We start from the raw sequence: 24,183 nt of genomic DNA on the forward strand, positions 1-24,183 counted from the left end.
CTTAGTGGCTGCTGGGCTCGACTTGCAGCTCGAGCAGCCTCAGGATCTTGAAACTCATCTGCCTTGGCCATTGTCAGGGAGCAAGCAGGCCATGCACTTCATAATATTAATTATTTTAATTGAAATGTTCATTATTTTACATCTAATTTAGCGCTAGATGCGTGTGCAACCCCCGTCCTTCAGTCCTCTTCTCCCATCAACCAAGGAACGATTTCAACCCAAAAATACCAATTCCAAATCCACGTCTCGTCCTCTTTCTCTTCCTGTGTACAATTCTCACATGCTTTCAAGCTTTCACTTTGAGGCCGCTTGGCACAGTGGTGCAAAAGTCGTAAACATTGAATTATTTCCATTATGAATTCCAACGGCCTTGAAAATGACAATCATTTAAAGGAATTCATCTATATTTGATTTTTTTTTATTTTATTTAATATATTACTTTTATTAGAAAAAACTAATTACCAATTAAACCGTAGGTGAAATCACTTCAGTCATTAGAAATTTTCAATAGAGAGAAAAGAAATTGAGAATGTAAAAAAAAGCGTTCAAATGAGCTCAACAAAGTTTTTGGTTTAAAAATTTGTTTCTTAACTACTGTTGTAGTGGCGTAGATTACAAGTTGTTCCTTTTTATACCCGCTACCAAGAGGGTAGAAGGGTATTATAACTTTGTGCCGGCAGGAAATGTATGTAACAGGTAGAAGGAGGCATCTCCGACCCTATAAAGTATATATATTCTTGATCAGCGTCAACAGCCGAGACGATCTAGCCATGTCCGTCTGTCCGTCTGTCTGTCTGTCCGTCTATGTGTCTGTCCGTCCGTCCGTATGAACACCTAGATCTCAGAGACTATAAGAGATAGAGCTATAATTTTTTTTTTCGACAGCATTTGTTATGTTTGCACCCAGATCAAGTTTATTTCAAATTTTTGCCACGCCCACTTCCGCCCATGCAAATCAAAAAAATTTAATAACAAGCGTTATTTTGCGATCAGATAAAAATTGTCGAAGTTATTAAAGAAATACTTTTGTATGGGCAAACACGCCTACTTACTAGGGGTCTTATTTGCCTTGGCTGACAATCTGGTATATTGTGCCGTCTATGGTATATTTTGAATGCGGTAATATATCGATATACCAAACATACCATTTGGCATATTTTTAGTATTTTTTCAGTATATTCAGCATATTTTAAGAAAAATACCGCAAAATATATTTCTTTTATTCAAAATGGGTAGCGGATATCTCACAGTCGAGTACACTCGACTGTAGTTTTCTTACTTGTTCTTTTTTTTTATTTAACACTTTCGGCATAAAGAAATTCGCACAGAATGAGGGTTGGTTAAGTGACCGCTTGAGATAAAGTGTGAGCGCATTGTGAGTGAGCGAAAAGCATTGAGTGCTTTTCGATCGTCGGAGCGGAGAGTGTGCCACTCACCTACAATGCGCTCGCCTCAAATTCCCCTTTTGCAATATTGGGATTGCAATGGAGCAGTACAAAAAGTAAATGCGGAATTAATTGAAGAAGTGCAAATTTTGCGATAATTTAATAGTAAACTCAAAAAGCACTTTATGTATACAATACGAGATGGAAAGAAGCGCATGAAGCACGTGTAGCTGACGCTGAATATAAAGAATATAATTAAAAAATTGATATGCTGACATCAATATAAATTTTCCGGAGTCATAACCACAGTCACCAGAAAATGGTCAAGGCTCGAAATCGATCAGACTTTGCTCAGAATGTCGACGATCCAGCAGCAGTCGACGGTCAAGTCAAAAAGTAATTGAGGGCTATGTCGATAAAGTTCTACCAAAAATTCCAGAGCAGTGGTGATTTGTTGATATTATATCGCCAATTACATCAGAAGAGCAGACTGATTGGTCATCAACAACAATTGAGGCAGAGCTCTCCTCGATAACCGAAGAAAGCGAATCCTTGGAGGAATCCTCATCGCCATTGCGCGATGACACCAGTTCAACAGCTTTGGGTATTTCAACAGGATAACGCTCCTATACATCTTGCGAGGTATACGATGTCGTTCCTGGAATCAAAAAATATACTCCTATTGCAGTGGCCAGCAATAAGTCCGGACTTGAACCCAATTAAGAACCTTTGTGGCATTCTGTCAGCAAAAGTCTACAAAGGTGGAAGGCAGTTTGAGTCATTGAAGGGCTTGAAGAAAGCCATTGTTAAAGAATGGGATACCATCGACACAAACACGCTCCAAAACTTGGTGAACTCAATGCCGCGACGTTTGAAATTATTCGAACAAGAAAACGGAGATTCTATACCATATTAAAATAACAATCTTAAGTTATTTTGTAGTAGTGGGGAGTATGCTCATTCCTTTGCACTGTAGAAGTGCCGTCAACGTCATGGCGGGTCTAGGTGCGTTGATCAATGGGCCTGCGGATGCCGGCCACGGAGTCGTTGCCATGGGACATCCTGGGTTGTGCTCCTCTGGAGGGTGCCGGTTGGTTGCGTCGTCCCTCGTCGCTTAGAACGCGGCTCCCGCATGTGCAGCATGATCTGGTATATTGTGCCGTCTACGGTATATTTTGAATATACCATTTGGTATATTTTTAGTATTTTCGGTATATTTTGAAAATAATACCGCAATATTTTACCTTTATTAAAAATGGGTAGCGGGTATTTCACAGTCGAGCACACTCGACTGTTACCTTTTTACTTGTTTAAATTTAAGAATAGAAATTACAAGGCCAATGCCAAGGCAAGGCAATTAGAAAATAATAAATAGAATATAAATATAATTGTTTAGTAATAAGTTCAACTAATTAGAGAACATAACTATAATTTTAAGTACTCATTGTTTTAGTTTTAATAAATTTAATTTGAAGTATAATAAACATTTTATTTACTGCATATATTTTTGAGCGTATTTTTATTTTGCATATTCCGAACTACGCACTAGAATCTAAGCACAGATTTTCTGCTAAAGCTGGACCACAGATTTTCTACAAGAAACGTCGAGTACAAATTCTGAAATTTCCCTCTGGCAGAATTTATACTGGAAGTTTCTTGTAGAAAATCAGTTCCGCATATACGGCAAACTGAAGTGATAAATTCTTTTCTCATCTTGTGTCTACACATGAAGAGACTGGAAGAAAACTTGTATATTTTCTACTACTGAAACTCAATTGGGTCGGCTCAGTGGTGGAGAGCTATGGGAGAGAGAGAGAAGAGAGCACTGGAACTTGAGTGCTTGCTTGAGTGTGCGAAAAGCATTGAGTGCTTTTCGATCAGCGAAGCGTTGAGTTGCCAATTTAGCTATTTCCCCGCTAGATCTGACGGTTTTCAAAAGCAAAATGCGGGATAAATTGAAAACTAGCGGCTAGCGGGAAATATAGCTATTTTCAAAACAAAACTGATGGAACTTTAGTTTTTTAAAAATATCTGGTACTTTTGTGTATTTTTATGTTTTACTATGCCACACTTTAAAACCTTGCAGTATTTTTGCATTGCAATGGTAAAAAACATCGATATGCCAAAAGATCTTTGCATTTTTATCGATTTATAGTTTTTACTAGTTTCATACTAGATATACATGACCATCTGTGTATTTCACAATTTCCAAAACGATCGTGTGGGGCAGTTAAAATGCCCAAGACTTATAACTCCTTCTTTAAGAATTGGTTAGCTCTAGATGCAGCCGATGATCTAAAATGAAAATATTGCAAATGTACCATTAATGCGAAACTTTGTGATTTGCAAGCACATGCCAAGACAAACAACTATAAGTCTTCGTCATCTGCGTTTTCACAGTCGAACAAAATAACGTTTGCTCCGACTGTCTCTAAAAAAACGACGCATTCATTGGTCAGCTCCATTGACCATTTGGGATTGTTGTGAGGGAACAATTTTCGCAGAACAAAGTGCACCAGAATAGGGCATGATTGATGAAATTTACTACTCAAAAATACTTAATAAAAATATTGTTTTACTAACGTAGCTTTATATTTTGGCTATCATCCTTATTTTCTGGCGGTTTCTAGCGTTTTTCATATGTTACTTTCGCTATTTTATGAACAGAAGAATTGGCAACACTCAACTTGAGTGTGCCACTCACCTACAATGCGCTCGTCTCAACAACAATATTATGTTATACTACTCTTTCCTTATTTACTCTTTGAAATTTACAATTTAAAGAGAAAAGGAAATTACGTTAGCATAATTATAAAGTCAGGATCTTCTTTTCTTAAGTTTTGAATAGTTAAAATTTATGTATCAGTTTTTATCATCATCTTAAGTAGATATATATATTTATTTTATTTTATTATATTAAATTATTTTTTTTTATGAAATTCGGAATATAGGCAGCGCCTTCTTTTCTTAGTATTTGGATAATTTTATTTTAGTTATACTTTTTTTTTTAATAAATATATCAATATTGCTCTTTTATTTCGGTTTTGAAATTGCTAAGTACAAGTGAATATCGAGTATTTAGTATATAGAATTTTAGTTATCAATCTTTTTAAAATCAAATCGTAATCAAAAGAGAGGTAGCTACTTTTATAACATAACGTTGGTCCCACTGTGCGCACTGCTTGATATAGCTTACATTAATTTTGTTGTGCTGTTGCTGGAGTTGGTTTTTTTTTGGGGTTGTTGCATTTGGCGCGGGGTTTATTATAAATTTTTAATTGGCTTTTTATGTATGAATAATGCTGCTCTTTGCCAGCACTCGCACTCGCCGTCGCCGTCGCCGTCGTTTTTGCCCCTGTCAAGGGGATGCAGCCCAGGGGTTTGCGGTGGATGCGCTGCTTCGCAATCTGTGTGTTTGTGTGTGTGTGCGTGTGCGTGTGTGTGAGTATCTGTGTCTTGGGTGCGTGTGCTACGCTTATCCTAAGTAGTTTGAGCCTATTATTTATGCAGCCAATTCATTATGTGGTTGTCGTTTCGCTATTCGTATTTCTATTATGTGTTATTATTATTCTGTCTCTCTCTCACTCATTTTGTTTTTTTGCGCAAATTTGTTATGGTAGCAAAAGAAGGGGTTGACAGAGAAGATAACGTGAAATGTGTCTGTCAAGTTGCTCGGTTAACCGACAGAAATCAAATCAGTTCGAGGTGCAAAATAATAAATGACCAACTACGACAACAACAACAACAACAACCATAATATGCAACCCCATGTCAAATATAAAAAATTATATTTTTGTCAACTCATTAGAAACGTGATGATGAAAGTGCTGTGAAAAGGGTTTGTCATTTAATTAAAAACATAAAAAAGGAAATTCTATTGCTCCGTTTACATAAGAAACACAAGCTCCACCTACAACACACAATGCGAATTGTCTGTCTGTGTTAACAGCGGCTGCTTAACAGCGCGCGCCTACGCACAGGTGCGATTTAACAGAATTCTGTTAACTGCGCTGCTGCTACCCTCGATTTGAACGGCACCTGCGATAGGCGGCTGCCAGTGAAATCCCAAATGCTTGGGCATCCAATGGCAGAGCAGCCCCAACAGCTAAATGCGAAAAAAACAACAAAAAAAAGCAACGAACTAAAATACCCCCCTTCTCACAACCCCACCCACAACACATTGCATGTATGCGCAAGAGCCAAAACAACCCTCGCAAAAGTAACAGCAACAGCAGCAGCAGCAAATGCCGGTCTCAGTCAAAGCAGCTGATAAGCCAACTGCACAGAGAGCGACAGAGAGAGCGTGAGTGAGAGAGCGCACACACGCACGCAAAGAGAGCGCAAGGCTGGCCCAACCACCTAACATAGCAGCAGCAACAACAGCAGCAGCAGCAGCGCCAACGCCAGCAGCAGCAACAACAAACAATTGCTGCTTTTCGGTTTTCATTCATGCCCAGCCAGCATTCGTCAAGTGAACTTCGGCGCTGGCGGTCGTGTTGTGTGCGCAGGCAGCAGAAGCAGCAGCAGCAGAGCAACAACAACAGCTACGAACAAAATTACGTTACGCGATTTATCGTGTGTGTGCAAGCAAAATCAAAAGTGCGAATCTCATTTGTTTATTATTGAAATTGTTTGTTTTTTTTTTTGGGGCCACCAAACATATTTATGTGTGATTGCAGTGTGCTTGTGTGTGTTTACATGCCACAACAGTAATAACAACAACAGCAAGAGCAATAACATCAAGTAAAGCAACAACGAAAAGATCTTCGCTGGTTGTGTATTTTACGCCCACCACCCCCCGCTGGCGTTTTGTGTGAAGCAATAATTTGAAATATGCAAATTTACGAGCTAACTAATTGAGTCGAGTTCAGTTTCGCGTGCGTTTGCGTCTGTGTCTGTGTATTTGTATTTGTGTGTTGTTGCAGGTGTCGGCTCGTTACTTGCTCTCTCACTCTTACTCTCAATTCGCAGTCGGCGTCGTGTGTTGAGTGATCTTCGCTACGTTTTCTGCTGGGCGGGCGTCTTCTTCTTGCCATCTGTACTAATTCAATCAACGGTAAATCACGCGCGCATATCGTTCGCTCGGTCGCACTCTCTCTTCCCTTGTTCTACAGTGCACGTGTGCGTGTGTGTGTCAGTGTTTGTGTTTGTGTGTGTGAAGCAACAATTTTCATGCGTTTAGTACGACTATTAAAATTCGCACTCAATTAGCACTGAACAGCAACATAAACAAAACAAAAGGAAAACAACTTGCAGAAGAAGTAGAAGAGCATCCACATTCCTGTGTGCAAATTGTACAACAAACAACGCAAGCAAACGAAATACTAGAAACAAATAAATATAAAAAGCAGCAACAGAATAGCTAAATAGCTAAATAGAACGAAGCACAGAGAAAAGCCTTTCTGCAGGGAGAGAAAGAAACAGACGAGAAACGAGAGCAACAACCAAGAACAATAACTGAACGAGCTTCCTCTTTTGCCTGCCGTCTTCATCATTATTATCATCGTTAACATCATCATCAACGTCTTTGAACGTCATCATCGTGCTTTGCTCCCCCAACAAAAAAGCAACAATTTTCTGCATATGTAAGTCGAAACTTTTGTGCTGCGATCCTTTTAATTAGTTTACTTTTAGTTTCTGTGCTGCTGCCTGTTGTTTATTTTTGCCATTTGTTTTAATTAACGTCGTCGTCGACGGCGTCGTCGTCGTCGTCGTCACTGCATTTGGCAGACGAGAAGAAAACGAGCGGAGAGACTCCGAGACTCGAGACATAACCACAAGAACAACAACAGCAACAACAGCAGCAACAACAACAAAACGCAAATCTTTTCTGTTAATTGCTTGAGTTTCAAGTTTCGCTGCGTTTACGTTAAAATAGCAGCAACAGAAATAAGAGAGAGAGACAGATAGAAAAAGAAAGAGAGAGGGACACTAAAATAAGTATCTATGACTCTGTAGTGTGCATTACTATATGTGTTATATCAAAATCCAACAATGAAAATTCCACAAGAATAACTATAGATCAATGCAACCACAAAGTGCAGATCATTTAAATGTCAAGCAGTCAGTTTGAAATTGAATGGCATAATGAAAATTACATATTAGAGAATTGCAAATACAATCCACATAACGGTAAATTCTTCTATACTACAAAGAGGTTGCTTCAACTCGATTTATTTTGTGTGCTTCTAGAATATAACAGTAGAAAATGTGGTGGGAACATATCTCCAAGATTCAAACAACATTCTTTAACTTTATTTGTTAACTTGTTATATTATCTGAAATAATTTCCAATTAGAAACACTTTGAATTAAGATTGTATATTAGAAATACCTAAAAAATAAACATTTTCCAATTTCAAAACATTCCTAGAAGTTGATTTTAGAATAAAATCAAATCAAATATCAAAATGTAGTATTTAGAATAAAAATTTGTTGAAAACTATTCTTTAAAGAATTGATGATTTTTATACAACACTTGTTTATCTGTATTAATTGCCGGTGATTATCAAATCATTATTTGTTTAAAGTTTTGTACTGTAAACTTGACTAATTTCTAAGTATTTAGCGATTTCCATTAATGGCAACTCGTTCAGTTTCCTGCTCAACACTCAAGTGCTAGTGCTACCGTTAAAAGCTAATGCACTTTAGTGCATTGTTCAACATTGGAATTCCCATAGATTTCTAATGCTCATTGCTACGGCACTCGGCCATCGCAGCGTGTCAAAAGCTCGCATTCACATGCTGTGTCGTGCCATGCAACAATATATCATGAGAGAGCAGTTGGAAAAGAGAGAAGTGCTCTTAATTAGTTGCGCTTTTATCAGCTTGTGTGGCAAGTCATTGTGGCAACAATGCGATCGCAGTTATCATCTAATTGCAAATTTGACGCATTTACATATTTGTATCTTAGTTTTTTTTTTTTTTTTGCTTTTTTCATTCATAGTGCGTTGGTGGTTGGCTTTTCTCCCACAGCAGTTGCTGTTTCGCTGTTGTTGTTGTTGTTGTTGGTGTCTGTTAACCAACCCATTAATGCCAAATGCGTGTCTGTCAAGTTATAAAGACTCGTCTCGCTTGTTTTTGGAGCGTGTAAAGTGGTGGAGGTGCAAAACTCAAGAAAGACTAAAACAAAACAGAGAAGTGAAGTGGAAGTGGAAATGCGAATGTGAATTCGAATGCGAATGCGAATGGAAATGGAAGTGCATTGGCTCAGTTAACGTTGCCTGCTATCGACTCAACTCGACTCGACTCGACTCGACTGAAGTCGCGTCTCGTTTCGTCTCACGTTGCATTAATTAACATTTAAACAATAATTAAATTATTCATACAAATGTGGCAAATGTAAGCGCGAAGGCGGAGACCGTGTTTTGTGAAGAAGGCAGCGAGGGAGAGGAGAGGGGCAGCGGGGAGAGGGCTGCAAAAAAGGAGGCACCTTCAACATCAACGACATCACATCGCTGATGCGAACCGCCGATTGTGCCCGGCAGCAACAGCCTATTAGTATGGCTTATTGCCTTGCTACCGATCCGATCCTCAGCCTCAGTCTCAGTCTCTGTCTTCCCTCTCTCTCTCTCTTTTTCTCTCCCATTCTCGCTCTCTGCAAACGATCTTATCGGTAGCAGGGCGCGCACGCGCAACTCGCGGCTTGCGGCTTGCGGCTCACACAGTAGCCACCAAGGCAGATGAGTGAGGCAGACGAGGCAGCGGCAAAACGCACCTACATGCATATACATATGTATAAGAGGCACACACACACACACACACACACACACTTGCCACTCACATCCGCAACAGGGACTCCAATGACTCCAGCCAGGCTGCTTGCCTCCTCTGATTGTCAGCCTAATAACACTGCACTCGGCTTTCGTGTTCCAATTTATTATAGAGCATAACATATACGCTAAGGCTATAGAAGTTGGGCACTATAGAAATATACATATTTAATTACTAAAAATATTCTCAGTTTCAATATTTGGTAATTGACTTGAAACTGAACTTTCAGTCAACAAGAATTAAAATAATTTGGAGCAATTAATAAAAGCTCTTTGAATTACAAGAGCTAAGAATATCCAACTTGATAACCATGTTCCTAGACTTTTTCACTTTTTAAAAGTATATTTATTTATAGTATTTTGTATGCTTACGGTTAAATATAGAGCTACCTAAGATGTGACTATTCTTTTTCCTCTGTAACTCTAAAATTTAACTGTAAGCATTCAAAATTCTAGAAATAAATAATAATACATTTTAAAAGTATTTATGTAATGAAATTATGCACATTTTAATAATAAAAGAAGAATTGTAACGTTATATAAAACTGGTTAAAATATTACAAGAAAAATGTACAAGTTGTTTCAAAAAGTTGAGAACGATATAAATGAATTATTAGGAAAAAATAGATTCAGTAATTTCCAAAGAAATTGAAAATAAAATAAATATATTGGGAAAAAATAGTATAAGCAATTTCGAATGTTTCTCATTATATATTTGCATAATATTCTTAAATTTAAAGTGGAATATTGAACAGATAAGCTTAGTGAATAATAATAATGAGATAAACCACTTTAAATATGCTTTTCATATACAATACAATACAATCTCCGAGATGTGTTTCAAAAGCTGAATGCTACAGTTGAGCTGCATTCTTTAGAAAACTGAATAATATTTGCTTGCATTTAATTAAACTAATGAGATAAACTATCTTAAAATATACTGTCTTAAGAGAAGGAAAACTACTCCTGAGATGTGTTTCAAAAGCTGAATGCTACAATCGAGTTGTAGTATGGTAGCAATGTCTTTAGAAAGCTGATTGCTGTGATTGATCTCTTGTTTTAAAGTGTTGCGTATACTTGATATTATTGAAGTGCAATTGCAAATGAAACGTTGTCGATGGATTGTTGTAGCGTATTTAAATCGCTGCCATGCTGCAGAGTGTAATTGCCACACATTGTGTTGCGGCCTTTTAATGCTAACAACTTGCTTAGCCAGCCGTTGCTGCAGCATGCAGAGCTGACTCTCCCCCTCTCTTTTTTCACCCTACCTCCCTCTCTCTCTCTCTCTCTCTCTCTCTTTCTGGGTGTCTTTCTCTTGTTTGTTCTCCGCTGTTTACTGCACTGCATGCAGCTGCCGCTTGGTGTCCTGACTGTGGCAAGTAATCCTTTAATTTATGACACTCGACGGAGTCAACTAGAACTTGGTTGCAGCCTTGTGGCAAACCAGGGAGAGAGAGAGAGTGAGTGAGTGAGTGAGTGAGTGAGTGAGTGAGTGAGAGAGAGGTGCGCTGCCACATGACAACAATTTGCAAATATTTTATTAATAAATGGCCATTGCCCAACTGGCCACAAGCCGGGCCAAGAGCTTTGCAACTAGCCAAACTTGTTGAGAGAGCGAGAGCGAGAGCGAGCGAAAGAGAGAGGGAGAGGGAGAGCGGGATCTTGGCTTTGGTGCAGCGAGGCATGCAGCTAAATTAAATTAAAATAAAAGTGCGCTAAGGTTGCGCCCAATGCGGCAAGCGGCATGCGGCATGTGGCAAGCGTGGCACGCACAGGCAGAAACGGTAACTCGGTAACTGGGCGACTCGACTCGACGCCATGGATCAGGGACTGAGTAAGCAACAAACGAGCAACAACAACAGCAACAACAACAACAGCAATCAGAGCTGCAGGCCAGTTCTGTGGGCAGCGTGTGTGTGTGTGTGTGTTGTGTGTGTTGGCTGGCAAATTGAAATCGAAAAAGAAAACTCGTTAATTAAAAAGTTAACATGTTGGTTTTGGCTTGGCCAGAATCAACGTCAGCTTCAGTCTCAGCTTCAGCCTCAGTTTCAGCTTCGGTGCTGAGCGGCAAGTTGCAAAAGTTGCCTTGTTGCAATTGGCTTTATTAATAATTAAGAAGCAACGTCATCGTTGCTGCATTATTATCATCATCATGATCATCATCATCGTTGTCGTTGTCGTCATCATCCTTGTGCCTTATAACGCATTTTTGTGACGTTGCACGTTGCACGTTGCTGTTGCGGGGCAAGACCGGATTCGTTGCTGTTGCTGTTGTTATTGCTGTGGTGGTCAAAGGAAATGCGTCGCGCCAAAATGAAAAATGAAGTGCGCCCGGCCTCTCGCACATAATGTGTTTTTATTATAATTTCATTAAAAACAAACAGTCAACGACGACGACGACGACAACAACGCAAAAACCGGGGTTGCATGCGGCATGCGGCATGACAAGTTGTTGTTGTTGTTGTTGCTGCTGTTGTTGTTGCTTTTACAGCCGCAACGAAGTGGATTTAATGCGACCGAAGGTTGCGCCAAAGGAGCAATCAGACTTTACTCAGGATATATGCCATTTGTCGTCTCTTTTTAGCACTCTCTCTCTCTCTCTCTCTTTGGGATTTACTTTGTGTAATGCCAACTCTTTATATGAGATTTGTGTTGAACTAGCAATTGTATTATTTTGATGTGTTTACCTTATTACAATAATCGCCATAGAAATTTGACAAGTTTTTGAAATAAATAAAAATAAAAGACTGAAAAATAAATTGACCTTATTTAAAGATGAAAATGTAAAAAATCTAGCAGCTACTCATTTTGGGTAAAAGCAAAAATATACCAAATTAATATACCACAAAAATACTAAAATATACCGAAGGCTATATTTGGTATACCCGCTATCTAAATTGAATAAAAGAAAAATAGGGCGGTATTATTTTTAAATTATACCGAATTAATATACAACGAAAATACTAAAATATACCGAAAATTATGTTTGGTATACTCGCTACACATTTTGATTAAAAATCAAAGCAGTGCGGTATTATTTTTAAAATATACCAATTAAATACTAAAATATACCGCAGGCTATATTTGGTATACCCGCTACCTAGATTAAACAAAAGAAAAATAGGGCGATAATATTTTTTAAATTTTACCGAATTGATATACCACAAAAATATACCGAAGGCTATATTTGGTATACCCGATACTTAATTTGAATAAAAAACAAAGCAGTGCGGTATTACTTTTAAAATATACCTCAAAAATACCGAAGACTAAATATATCTATCCATTGCCCTTATTGCATTTTACTATTTGTTAATGTTTAATCATAGAAGAAGTAAATTTAAGAATTTTATTTAAAGATTTTTTCATATATACAGATTTCCATGATGTTTGAAAGCATAGAAAAAAGTAGCCTGAAGTCTATATTCGCTCTGACTCATCTTATTGCAATAAGGAATTGTATTCGTTATTACAATAAAATAATAAAAATGTAGATTTCCTCTCTTCTCATTCTTGCGCTGCCAAAATATTTATCAATAATTTAGCAGACGCTGTTTTCCTTTCAGGAATTTAGCTTTCTTCAATAGAAGAAATCAGATTCTTTGTATTCTTCGCTTTAGTTGTCTTTCTTTCACTCACTGCATTAGCTTTCTTTTATAGAGCAGACTCTTTAAATTACTTTGGCAAATTTTCCATCTTCTAAATTTTTCTTGCAACAGTTTCCTTTCTTCAGAGACTGAAGAAATCCTCAGATTCTCCTCCAATTGCTGTTTGGTACTTTCGAAAAATACTTATTTTTGCTAAGTTTTTTTTTGACTAGAATTTTCTTATTTTCCTTGCACTATTTTTTAGTATTTCGTGGCTTTCCCTTTCGCTTTCCTCTTTGCTTTCAGCGAAATATTTGTTTGGTTTATTTGGCTAGAATTTATTTGTTTTCTCTTTCACTTTTTTGGCTAAAATTTAGTAGCGTTCTCTTTCTTTATTTTCCACCTTTCTTCGCTCGCTCTTACGTAACATTTTCTTAGATGTTTTTACACTCAAACTTTTCCAGCTTTTTTCAACTGCATTCAAAGCTTCCTTCTCTGCTTTTTTATTTGCCACCTTTTGCGCTCTTGAGCGCACTTTCCACTCTCCACCTCTCTCTCGCTCCTTCTTTGCCTGTGTCTCTGTCTCTGTCTCTGTCCCTCTCCTTCACTTGGCTCATTTACACAGATTTTTATCGGAGCAGCACACGCACCTGAAACCGCAGACAAAAGCCGAGCAAAGTCAGAGTCAAAGCCGAATGCCGAGAGCCAAGTTGCAAGATCCAAGACCCAAGCTTCAACTTCAACTTCAACTGCAACGCAACCTCAAGACCCCAAAGAGGAAGTGAGACAGAGAGAGAGAGAGAGAGAGAAGAGCTTCGTCTTCAGTTGTTGCTGGTTGCCTTCGTTGTTTTTGTTTTTGTTTTTTTTGTGGTCGTTTTCTTTATAATTGGTTTGAAATTAATTTGCCAATTACACGATCTCACATTTAATTGGCTTACCCCGGCGGCAGCGGCGGCAAGAACGACTTGGGCCTCCTGCCTCCGCATGGTGCGTACCGCACACTGTTTGTGTCCCTTCTCCTCGTTCTCCTCCTCACTCCTCGCTCCTTCTCTTTAAGGCTTTGATTCTGATGCTGTTGCCCTTTTTTGTATGTTGAGCTGCTTGGCTGTGTTTTTGGTTTACGCTTCGCTTGGTCCCCATGGCGCAGATCTCTCCCTCTCCCCCTCTCTCTCTCTCTCTCTCTTGCTGAGGATGATGATGATGATGATGATTGTGGAGCATCGCGATCTGATCGGAGCAAAACATCATCATTAGCAAGAGCTGCCCCTAAACATTGTCGCTTTCAATTTGAGTAAATGAGGCAAACAGTGCGTGCGACATTCGCTTTATGTGCCGACAGTTTGTTTCCCTCTCCCTTCCCATCCCTTTCCTTTCCCTTCCCTTTCCTTCCCTTTCCCTTCCCATCTCTGCTATCTCTGATCAGTGGCTTATCAATTTGCAATATGCATTTTTGCATAATACCTACCAGCCATCTCCTCCTCATACTCTCTCAAATTGTATGTCATTCGATCCCAAATCCCGATCCCGATCCCTATTCCGATCCCGATCCCCAGAGAAGAAGTTGGCGACACAACGCGTTAATTGGGTTGAACGTACCGCAAAGTTGCAAGTTTTGCCTTTTGTTGAATATCCGCGCTCGCTCTCTCTCTCTCTCTTCCTCTCTCTCTTTTGCTCTCTCGAAACCAGTTTCGATTTAATACTCGATTCTTGATTCTCAATTTGCCATCTTTTTTCTGTTGTTGTGGTTTGCATCAGATCTCAATGCTCTTGAAGCTTCGATTTGCAGCAATTTTAACTAAAGCCTAAACACTTTTAGTTAAAATGCCAATTAAAATATTTTTTTTATGCTTCTTCTCCTTTTGCTCGGTGATCGATGAGCGCTCGCGCTTCTCTGTTGCTTGTCTTCGTTTTCATTTTTGTTTTTGGTTTTGGCTGCTGTCGCAAATAAATGCAGATGTCAATTAGAGCCTCATTAAAAAATGCGCAAAAGCGCAAACTTTCAACTTGCAATTTGAGAAGCCCAACCCAACATGACTCTCGATCGGAGACGAAGACGAAGACTCTCGATCCAAACAGACTCTCGCATTCACATTCACATTCAGATTCAGTGTCCAAGTGGCGGTCTAGTGACTGAGTTTCATTTGGGGATTCATCTTCATCCTCAGCTCCATCTTCATGATCGTCTCGTCGTCTTCTTTTGCTGTACATGAGCATCACTTGCACTTTTGTTTGTTTGAGAGACATCGACTGCGACGGCGACTGCTTTGCAACTTAACCGCTGCTTGCCACAGCTCACAAGGCTGCCGCATTCCGTGTGCTTGGTGCGCACAGTGCTCCAAAAACGATTGTAATAAACTAAAAATATATTATTATTATTATTATATGGCCATGACAACCCTTTTATCGGGTCTCGGCCTAAAATTATATAGAAATGATAAATAAATAAAAAATACAATTAAATAAAAACCAAAAATCTACGAAATCCAAGCAAATTATTTCAATATTAAACATCATATTATCAGGAAATATTAATAACAGAAATTTAGATTTATAGTTATAACAATTTAATATTTCTAAAAACCAAAAAGTCTCTTGAAAAGTGGATTTCTTTAAAATTAAATTTAAATTGAAATTAATTTCAATAATAATATTTAATATTATTAGTAATAATAATAATTATAGTATTTAATTTTACTATTATGCATAGTTTTTTAAATAAAATATATCTCTAATACTAATTTAAATTGCAATTGATTTCAACAATAATAATTTTATGCTTCAATTGAAATCTCCAAAATATTTATATTTATCAAAAATAGTAAATAAATTAATAGAATATTTATAATTTGCAACTTCTTGTGGGAATAATTTGAAAAATTTCGAATAATAAAACTGTTTAACAAACTCAACTTTTAATAATAACAAAAAGTTAAGCTCATTTTATTTCTCAAGAATTTTCAGTTTCCAAGAGTTTTTTTAACTTTTAACTAGAATTTTTTTTTATTTGTTTTTTTTTTTTTTTAGCTTTGTCACGTTTTCATCTGAAATACAAATACAAACATAACAATAATTTAATTAAAGTTAGAGAAATTTATAATAATTTTAGAGGGTTTTCTTTAGATTTATTATTTTATCAGAATAATTTGGAAGATGTTTCAAAATTGATGATAATACATCAACAATGTATATAAAATAATTGTATATTATCTGAACAGTTTCTCTCGTGCTATTATTTAGTGGTTGTAAACAGTTTCTCTCATGATATTAATTTCTCTCATGCTATTATTTAGCTACTAAAAGCATGCCTAAACTTGAGACTTAAATCATAGAAAGCTGGGAATTATTTCCGACTGAAAAAGAGTTGCTCTTGCGATCTTGATCATTGATTGATTTGGGTGCAAGTAATGTGATATCTTGCACCACTGTGCGCACAGTGCTTAGCACTATGCCACACTGTCCAGACAAGTCGCTTCGCATCGCTTGGAGTCAAGTCTGGAGTCCAAGAGCGACGTCGTCGACGTTGCCGCTCTGAGTGAAGGTGATTTAAAAATTTTGTCACATTTTCAGTACAAAGATTTTGGTATTTTTTAATGAGCTCTCGGGGATTCTGAAGCAGCACCAAGCACACCAAAAAGAAGGAACTCCAGAGAGCTTCTCGCTGCCAGCAACAACAATAACAACAACAACGACTTTTGCGCCGCTTTTGGGTTCGGGATCGAGTTCTACTTCTACCTTCTCTTTAGCTCCTCTCTGGCACTTGAGCTGTCCTGATTTTTTGTGTGTGCGCTTTTTTTTTTATTGAGCTTGAAGCGGGTTCTTGGTATGCTGCCTGGCAAAAGTGCAAATTTTGTTGCATGTCCGCGATTCGAGAGGTTTTTTGTCTTTTTTTTTAGTTTTTGGTTTTTGTTGCTCATTCTCATTTTCTTTATTTTGTTGTTGTTGTGATTTTTGTTTTTAGTTTTTTCCGCAGTTTTTCGTTGTTGTTGTTGTTGTTATTTTCTCTGTGGTATCGTTCTCATTTATATTTTGTTTCTTGTTGTATTTAAATTGTTAATGTGATGCTTATTGTTGTTGCTGTTGCTGTTGCTGTGGCTGTTGGTTGGCGATGTTGCTGTTGCCTTTGGGGAATTAGCGCTGCTTTGTTGTTATTGCAACTTGTTAAAATTCCACAATGCCTCCAATGCCTCCGCATTGCCTGCTTGCTGCTATATGTTCATGTTCATAAATTCAACACGCCGATACACGAAACACGATACTCAAAGCTCTGCCTCGATTTATCACCATTAACACAAGAGTTTCTCTCTCTTTCTCTTTTACCTACTTCATTTAACACTTGAATATTTGGCTAGCTTGCAACAAATGCAATTCAATTTGAATTACGATACGATATTATCTATTTTAAATCTTTGTCTTCTTAGTCAGTCTTTCAAATATCAATCGCAAGTTTCTCTAAGGTATTATTTTGTATTTTATACAAGGCAATTGTTAACAAAATTCATAGAACGAGTGAGAAAGCTACAGTCGAGTGTACTCGAAGCTAAAATATATATTAAAATATACCAAATTAATATACTACAAAAATACTAAAATATACTAAAGGCTATTATTGGTCTATCGAATATAATGATCATTGTAAATGCTGCTCATAAAATATACCAAATTAATGTACTGAAAAATTACTCCTTTATACTGAGGCCTATTTTTGGTATAACAAAATAGTAATACATTCCAAATATTATTCTTAAAATATACCAAATTACTATACCAAAAAAATACTAAAAAAATCGAATGGTACTTTTGGTATATCTATGTAATGCTACATTCTAAATATTATTCTAAAAATATACTAAAGTAATATACTGCAAAAATACTAAAAATATCTATGGGTATTTTTTGGTATATCTATACTACTACATACTAAATATTATTCTTAAAATATACAGAATTAATAAACCGAAAAAATACGAAAATATACAGAATTCTGTTTTTGGTATATCGATATAGTACTACATTCTAAACATACCGTAGAGTATAAAATATACCAAAATTAGATACAATTATCTATTTCAAAACTTTGCATTTTTTGTCAGTTTGTCTAACGTATTTTTTTCTATTTAAAGTATAAAGTATAAAACTTTGAAAACTAGCCAACGAAATGCATTTTAAAATGACGCAACAAGCGCAATCTTTGTCTTATTTACTTAACTATCGAGAGATCAGTGAACTCGCTAATTTATATTCATAAATAATAGTAGAAATGTGCATTTTGCAATTGTGTTATCGTAATTGCCAACTGTTAAAATGCTGTTACGCAACTGGCGACAACGTTGCGTATGCGCAATGCGAAGGAACAAACAATTAAAGCAACAGCAACAGCAGCGCGGTAGCAACTGCAACTGCAACTGCAACTCCAAACGTGCAACGTAATTAATTAACGAATTAAAAGCGTATGCAACAATAATTATAAAGCCAAAAGGCAATTATGCAAAAAATGGAGAAAAACAACAAAGGCAAAAAGAAGCGAACACAACAAAAAAAAAAAAAACTTTACAAACGGAGCCACGCAATGCGGATGCAATTGTTGCTGTGGTTGTTGTTGTTGTTGCTGTTGCGGTTGCCGTGTTGTTGTTACAACGCATTAAATTAAGTTGCCAAAGCGCGCAAAAAATGGAAATTACATTCAACTTACGTACACACAACACAAACACACACACAGACACACACTCATTAGAATTAATTGACTTTCCATAATTGAGAAAACAATGCGGTGGCGTTGACGTTGACGTCGACTTCGACCAACTCTCTGCCTACCAGCCTGCCTACTTGCTGTTGTCTCTATACACTTGAAAAACAGCCCACATATTGAGGAACTGCACAAAACAGACTATCGTAACTCAGCTTTCTGCAAAGCTAGCTCGATCAAATTTGATGTATAGTCTCATCGGGCTATAAATATGATATTTACATAAGATTTGTGCAGATTTAGAGTGTTGGAGTAATAACACACTATCTGAACTCGGGCTATAGTTAAAGAATCGCAATGAAATTTGGCATATGATTGGAGTGCATTATATTATTATAATTTTCAGTTTATTGTGATCTTAAATGTGATTAATACATGAACTACACAAAAACAGACTATCGTAACTCAGCTTTGGGAAAAGCTAGCTCTATGAAATTTTATGAATAGTCTCATCGGGCTTTAAATATGATATTTACATAAGGTTTGTGCTGATTTAGAGTGTTGAAGTGATAAACACACTATCTGAACTCAGGCTATAGTTAAAGAATCGCAATGAAATTTGGCATTTGACTGGAGGGCATTATATTATTATAATTCTCAGTATATTGTGATCCTAAATGTGATTAATACTGGAACTACACTAAAACAGACTATCGTAACTCAGCTTTGGGAAAAGATAGCTCTATGAAATTTTATGAATAGTCTCATCGGGCTATAAATATGATATTTACATGAGATTTGTGCTGATTTAGAGTGTTGGAGTGACAAACACACTATCTGAACTCAGGCTATAGTTAAAGAATCGCAATGAAATTTGGCATTTGACTGGAGGGCATTGTTAAAGTAATAAATGTATGTTGATGGTTTAGTTGGGACTTATAATTGAATTCGTAATTCAATGAATAATTTAATCAAACTAAGCTTGATGATAAATAGGAACAAAATGAAGATCTTTAAAAAGTTAAGATTCACAAGAAAAACATAAGATAATAATAAGGGACATTTTATCATTATTGGCGTAAATTAAAAAAAAAAAAGTTTAAAAGAATATTTCGATAAGATCCACACAGAATTGTAATAATATATCTATAGCAAGCAATAAACCTAACAAGATCTGTAGAATTTTTATTACTTCAGTAGAATTGTGAAAATAGTTTACACTGAGGTTAATTAGTTAGAGCATCCATAAATGTGATCACGGGGAAGTTTAACAATTTTTTATTAGCGCTGCATTAATTGCGCTTAAAATGAACGAAACGAAACGGAATCGAAACGAATGGAATGGAATGGAATGAACTGAAATGAAATGAAATGAAATAAAATGCAAATAAATTGCATTGCATTTGCTCAGAAGTCAGAAGGGAAAAACGAGAGGAGGCAAAAAGGGGGCAACTGCTGCCAGTTAAAAGTCAGCAATTTTAATTGGTTTTTTACACGCATTAGCATAACAACAACAACAACAACAACAAGAAGAACAACAACACTAAACAACTGTGGCAAGCGCATCGTCGTTGCAAGTCCCTTGTTTTGATTGCTGTTGTGTTGTGTTGTGGGTGTTTGTTGCAAGTGCCTAAATGTTGCCATTGTTGTTGTTAATGTTGCAGTTGCAGTCGCAGTAAAATATGCAAAAAAACAGAATACAAAAAAAAACTAACCAAAAAAAAAGAAACAGCAAAAATTATTTGTTATGCATCGCCAACAGAAATTTAGTGAAAATGCATTTAGCCAAGCGCGTAATTCAATTTTATTTTATGCAACTGCAACTGCAACTACAATCATAATAACAATAGCGAAATTAGCAACAACAATAGCAACAACAATTGGCACAAATTGTTTAACGCGCCGACGGTTGCTCTCGAAATTTGATTGCTTTAATTAAGCAGCAGCAACAACAATGACAAACGTTGATCAACTAGAAGATACTGTACAACATAAAGTTAATATATAGAGTGAGGATATATATTCATATTCATAGAGAGATAAAAAAGAAAGATCACTTCGATTGTAGAAATTGAATTGCACAATAAATAAAGTTAATATACATATATAGTGAGGATATTCATAGGCAGATAAAAAGAAAGATCAATTTCATTTCAGAAATTGAACTGAAAAGTAAACTTGAATAAACTTTACTCAAATGATTCTTTTATTTAAAATGTCCAATCAAATTAGCTGTCTCAATCATCAACTTCAAGATACTGTACAACATAAAGTTAACATATATAGTGAGGATATATATTCATATTCGCAGCCAGATAAAAAGAAAGATCAATTTGATAGCAGAAATTGAATTGCAAAATAAACTTTACTTAAATGATTCTTTTATTTAAAGTTTTCGATCAAATTAGCTGTCTCAAACATCACTCTCGTTGAGCTTTCAATTTACAGGGTATATTTAGTTTTAATCTGTTAGTTGGTAGCTCATTTGTTGGACCCGTCAAAAGTCGAAGAAGGCGGCGGCCCAACACGTTGGCGATCATTTTAATTAGACCATTTCTGGGCTCTGGCAACCGCAACAACGACAACGACAATTACAACAATAACAATAACAATTACAACAACAACAACACCAACAAATGCGCCAGCTGTTTGGCAACAATGTTTATGTATTTTAATTAAACCTATTTAAACAAAGCTCTACAATGTTGCCAACTCATTAAACTTATTAGAATGAGCAACTAAAACGGAAAATGTTGCAATTTCTTTTTCCTCATTTTCACGTGTTTTCTTTTTTGGCAAGCGAAAAACTTGAAGGAAATCGTCTAACGAACAAAATGTCGCATGACAACTGACAGATTACAGGGTATGCAACTATGTAACAGTTATAATTAATTGGTTGAGTCGCCAGAGTGACATGGCCAACAAAATAGTTTCGTTTATATATACATATATAGTAGATATATATATGGTTTCTCATTAATATATTTTGTGAAGACAAAGTGCACAAATATTGTAAACTCTTAATGCTATGATAAATCACAATGGCGAGAGCATTAATTAATGAGCTTCGAAAAATGATGACAACTAATTGAAAATGTTCGAGAAACTAAAATTACATTTTCGTGTTTACGCCATCAGACGTATTAATGAATTTCTTGGGAAACGCTAAAAAAAAAAAAAACTGAAAGACAGACACCTAATTGAAAAATAAGATAATATGAACAAGATAGAAAATACTATATTATAAAAACGAATTTTGTTTGTTCTAGTTTCTTTTAGATATTTTAAAATATTTACGATCAGTGTTGTTCAATACTGGAAATCGAACATGTTTCATTTGTATAAGAAAACTATATGTTATACAGTCATTCATTTGTTAAGAAACTAAACAAGAATTATTTGTATAAGAACTTTTTGTGCTTTACATTCTTTTAAATATAAAATTTAACTAATTTACTTACCACTGTTGCGTGTTTTCCAACACTATTATTGAACTGTTATATTTTTATATATCAATTTATTTCTTATACATTCTTTTAAAAGTTTAGAAATATGTCGATATATAGATTTTTTAAAATAGTTATACTGCTAAGTGTTTTCCAACACTGTTCAGATACTCTTTCAAACACTTTATTCCCACACTGTTATGAACTGATTTATATATGTATGTATCTCAATTTATTGCTTATACATTTTTTAAAAAATAAGCGATAAGTGTTTTCCAACACTGTTAATAGACTTACGTGCTGCAAGAATATTTCATATTCTTTATTTATATAAAACAATGTATTTGTTATACAAACTATTTACAATGTATTCAAAAATATTTAAACCTAAAAGTAAATAACTTTGATTTGTTGTCTAGTATTTTACAACACTATCATAACACTGTTAAATGCTACTAGCAAAATAGAATACATTTACATTTAAAAACTATTTGTTTTTATGGGTATATTCTTATTCAAAATTTTTTCAATTTTTTTAAGTTTTAAAACAATTTTACTTATGCCATAAATGTGAAGTTGCCTAGTATTTTCCAACACTGTTATAAGAATGTTTATGCTAAATAGAATAAATTTACATGTAAAAACAATTTATTTACGTTTAAAATTCAACAACTTTGCTTATGATATAAATTTGATGTTGTGCAGTATTTTCCAACACTGTTATTAGACTGTTTATGTCAAATGGATTACATTTATATATAACAACTATTTGTATTATAAATTTATTTCTAAACATTTACGTTTAAAATTCAACAACTTTGCTTATGACATAAGTTTGATGTTGTGCAGTATTTTCCAACACTGTTATTAGACTGTTTATGTAAATTGGAATACATTTACATATAAAAACAATATATTTGAATTTTAAATTTATTTCTAAACATTTACGTTTAAAATTCAACAACTTTGCTAATGACATAAGTTTGATGTTGTGCAGTATTTTCCAACACTGTCATTAGACTGTTACGTGCTGTTCGAAAAACTGTTATACACGACGCTAATTAAGTTGGCTGTTCGTTGGCTGCGTTGACTGTTTGTTGGCTATTCGCATGTCATGACATTGTCACAATCAGCTCAGCTCAGCTAGGCAGGCAAATAGCCAAACAGTGTCGACAAGCTATCAATGCTATGAATAAATATATATTAGCTAATACTGCAATTTAAAGGGTCATCTATATATATGGTGACGACTGAGACTGAGACTGAGTCTATATATAGAGCTCTGTTAACAGCTGTCGTACTTGTACCCTTGATCCCTTGATAATGTGCAACAATTGATGAGCCCAACGCGCAGTCGATTTAGATTTCAATTCCGATTCCGATTTAGATTTGGAATTATTAGATTGATTTGTTATGCTTACAAACGAAATGATTGCGATTAACAGATAGACACAATATATATACATATATATATATATATTTATGTATGTGAAGTTAATAATATTCAAATCGGAGGAGAATGGCAAACTGAGTCAGCGAGATTGTTGATTGCCGTTGCATGTTGCCGTTGTTGTTGTTGTTGTTGTTGTTGTTGTTCATGTTACATCGATTTACACTTAAGTCATTGGCTAACGATAAAAGCGGAAACTAAATGGAATCAATCTGTTGTATTTCATTCGCTTCGATTACTAATCACTCTGGACAAAATTCCTCGAAACGTTTAACAATTGAATTGGGAATTTCGAATGAGGAAAAATGAAATCAGGAGCTGAGCATAATGCGTGCATAAGCAACGTGAATGTCGCTCTTATGTACTATATCATCAACAACACTAACAATAACATCTTATCAAGTGCTTAACCATAAAACCCGGACAATTGTGGCCCATATATAAAAATAACCATAGCCAAGTGAAAAATGTATTAAGACCTGCTCTGTTATTTTCTGTTCTGTTCTGTTTTGGCATTGTCATCACGCTTAACTATATTTTTAGCCGTCGTAGTGTCGTAGTTCTTCAACTTAGATAAGCCCCGCAAATGAGTGGAAATTTAATATTGCCCCCATTAAGATTATTATTGTAGTAGGCTATTAACAAACATGCTATGGGGCATACAATGTCATAGTTGAGCCAATTTATTCCACATTAATCATGATTTCTTTACACTCTCTATTTGCAATTTAAATTCAATTACAAAAATTTTACATTTTAAAAGATCAAACAGTAATAATATAATATAAGTAATTACTTAAATTCTTATAAATGCTTTTTATTAAATACGAATTTCTTAATATTTTGTCAATGTTTCTATTT

General features: G+C 35.7%; 1 protein-coding gene across 1 annotated transcript in view; it reads left to right on the forward strand.

Moving 5' to 3' along the window:
* The window catches only part of LOC133847040 (paxillin-B), a 78,151-nt gene that overhangs the window by 18,747 nt on the left and 35,221 nt on the right, over positions 1-24,183 (forward strand). The gene's annotated exons all lie outside the window — the stretch shown is intronic.

The sequence above is a fragment of the Drosophila sulfurigaster genome, chromosome X, assembly GCF_023558435.1.
Source record: "Drosophila sulfurigaster albostrigata strain 15112-1811.04 chromosome X, ASM2355843v2, whole genome shotgun sequence".
In the NCBI taxonomy this organism is placed as follows: Eukaryota; Metazoa; Arthropoda; class Insecta; order Diptera; family Drosophilidae; genus Drosophila; species Drosophila sulfurigaster.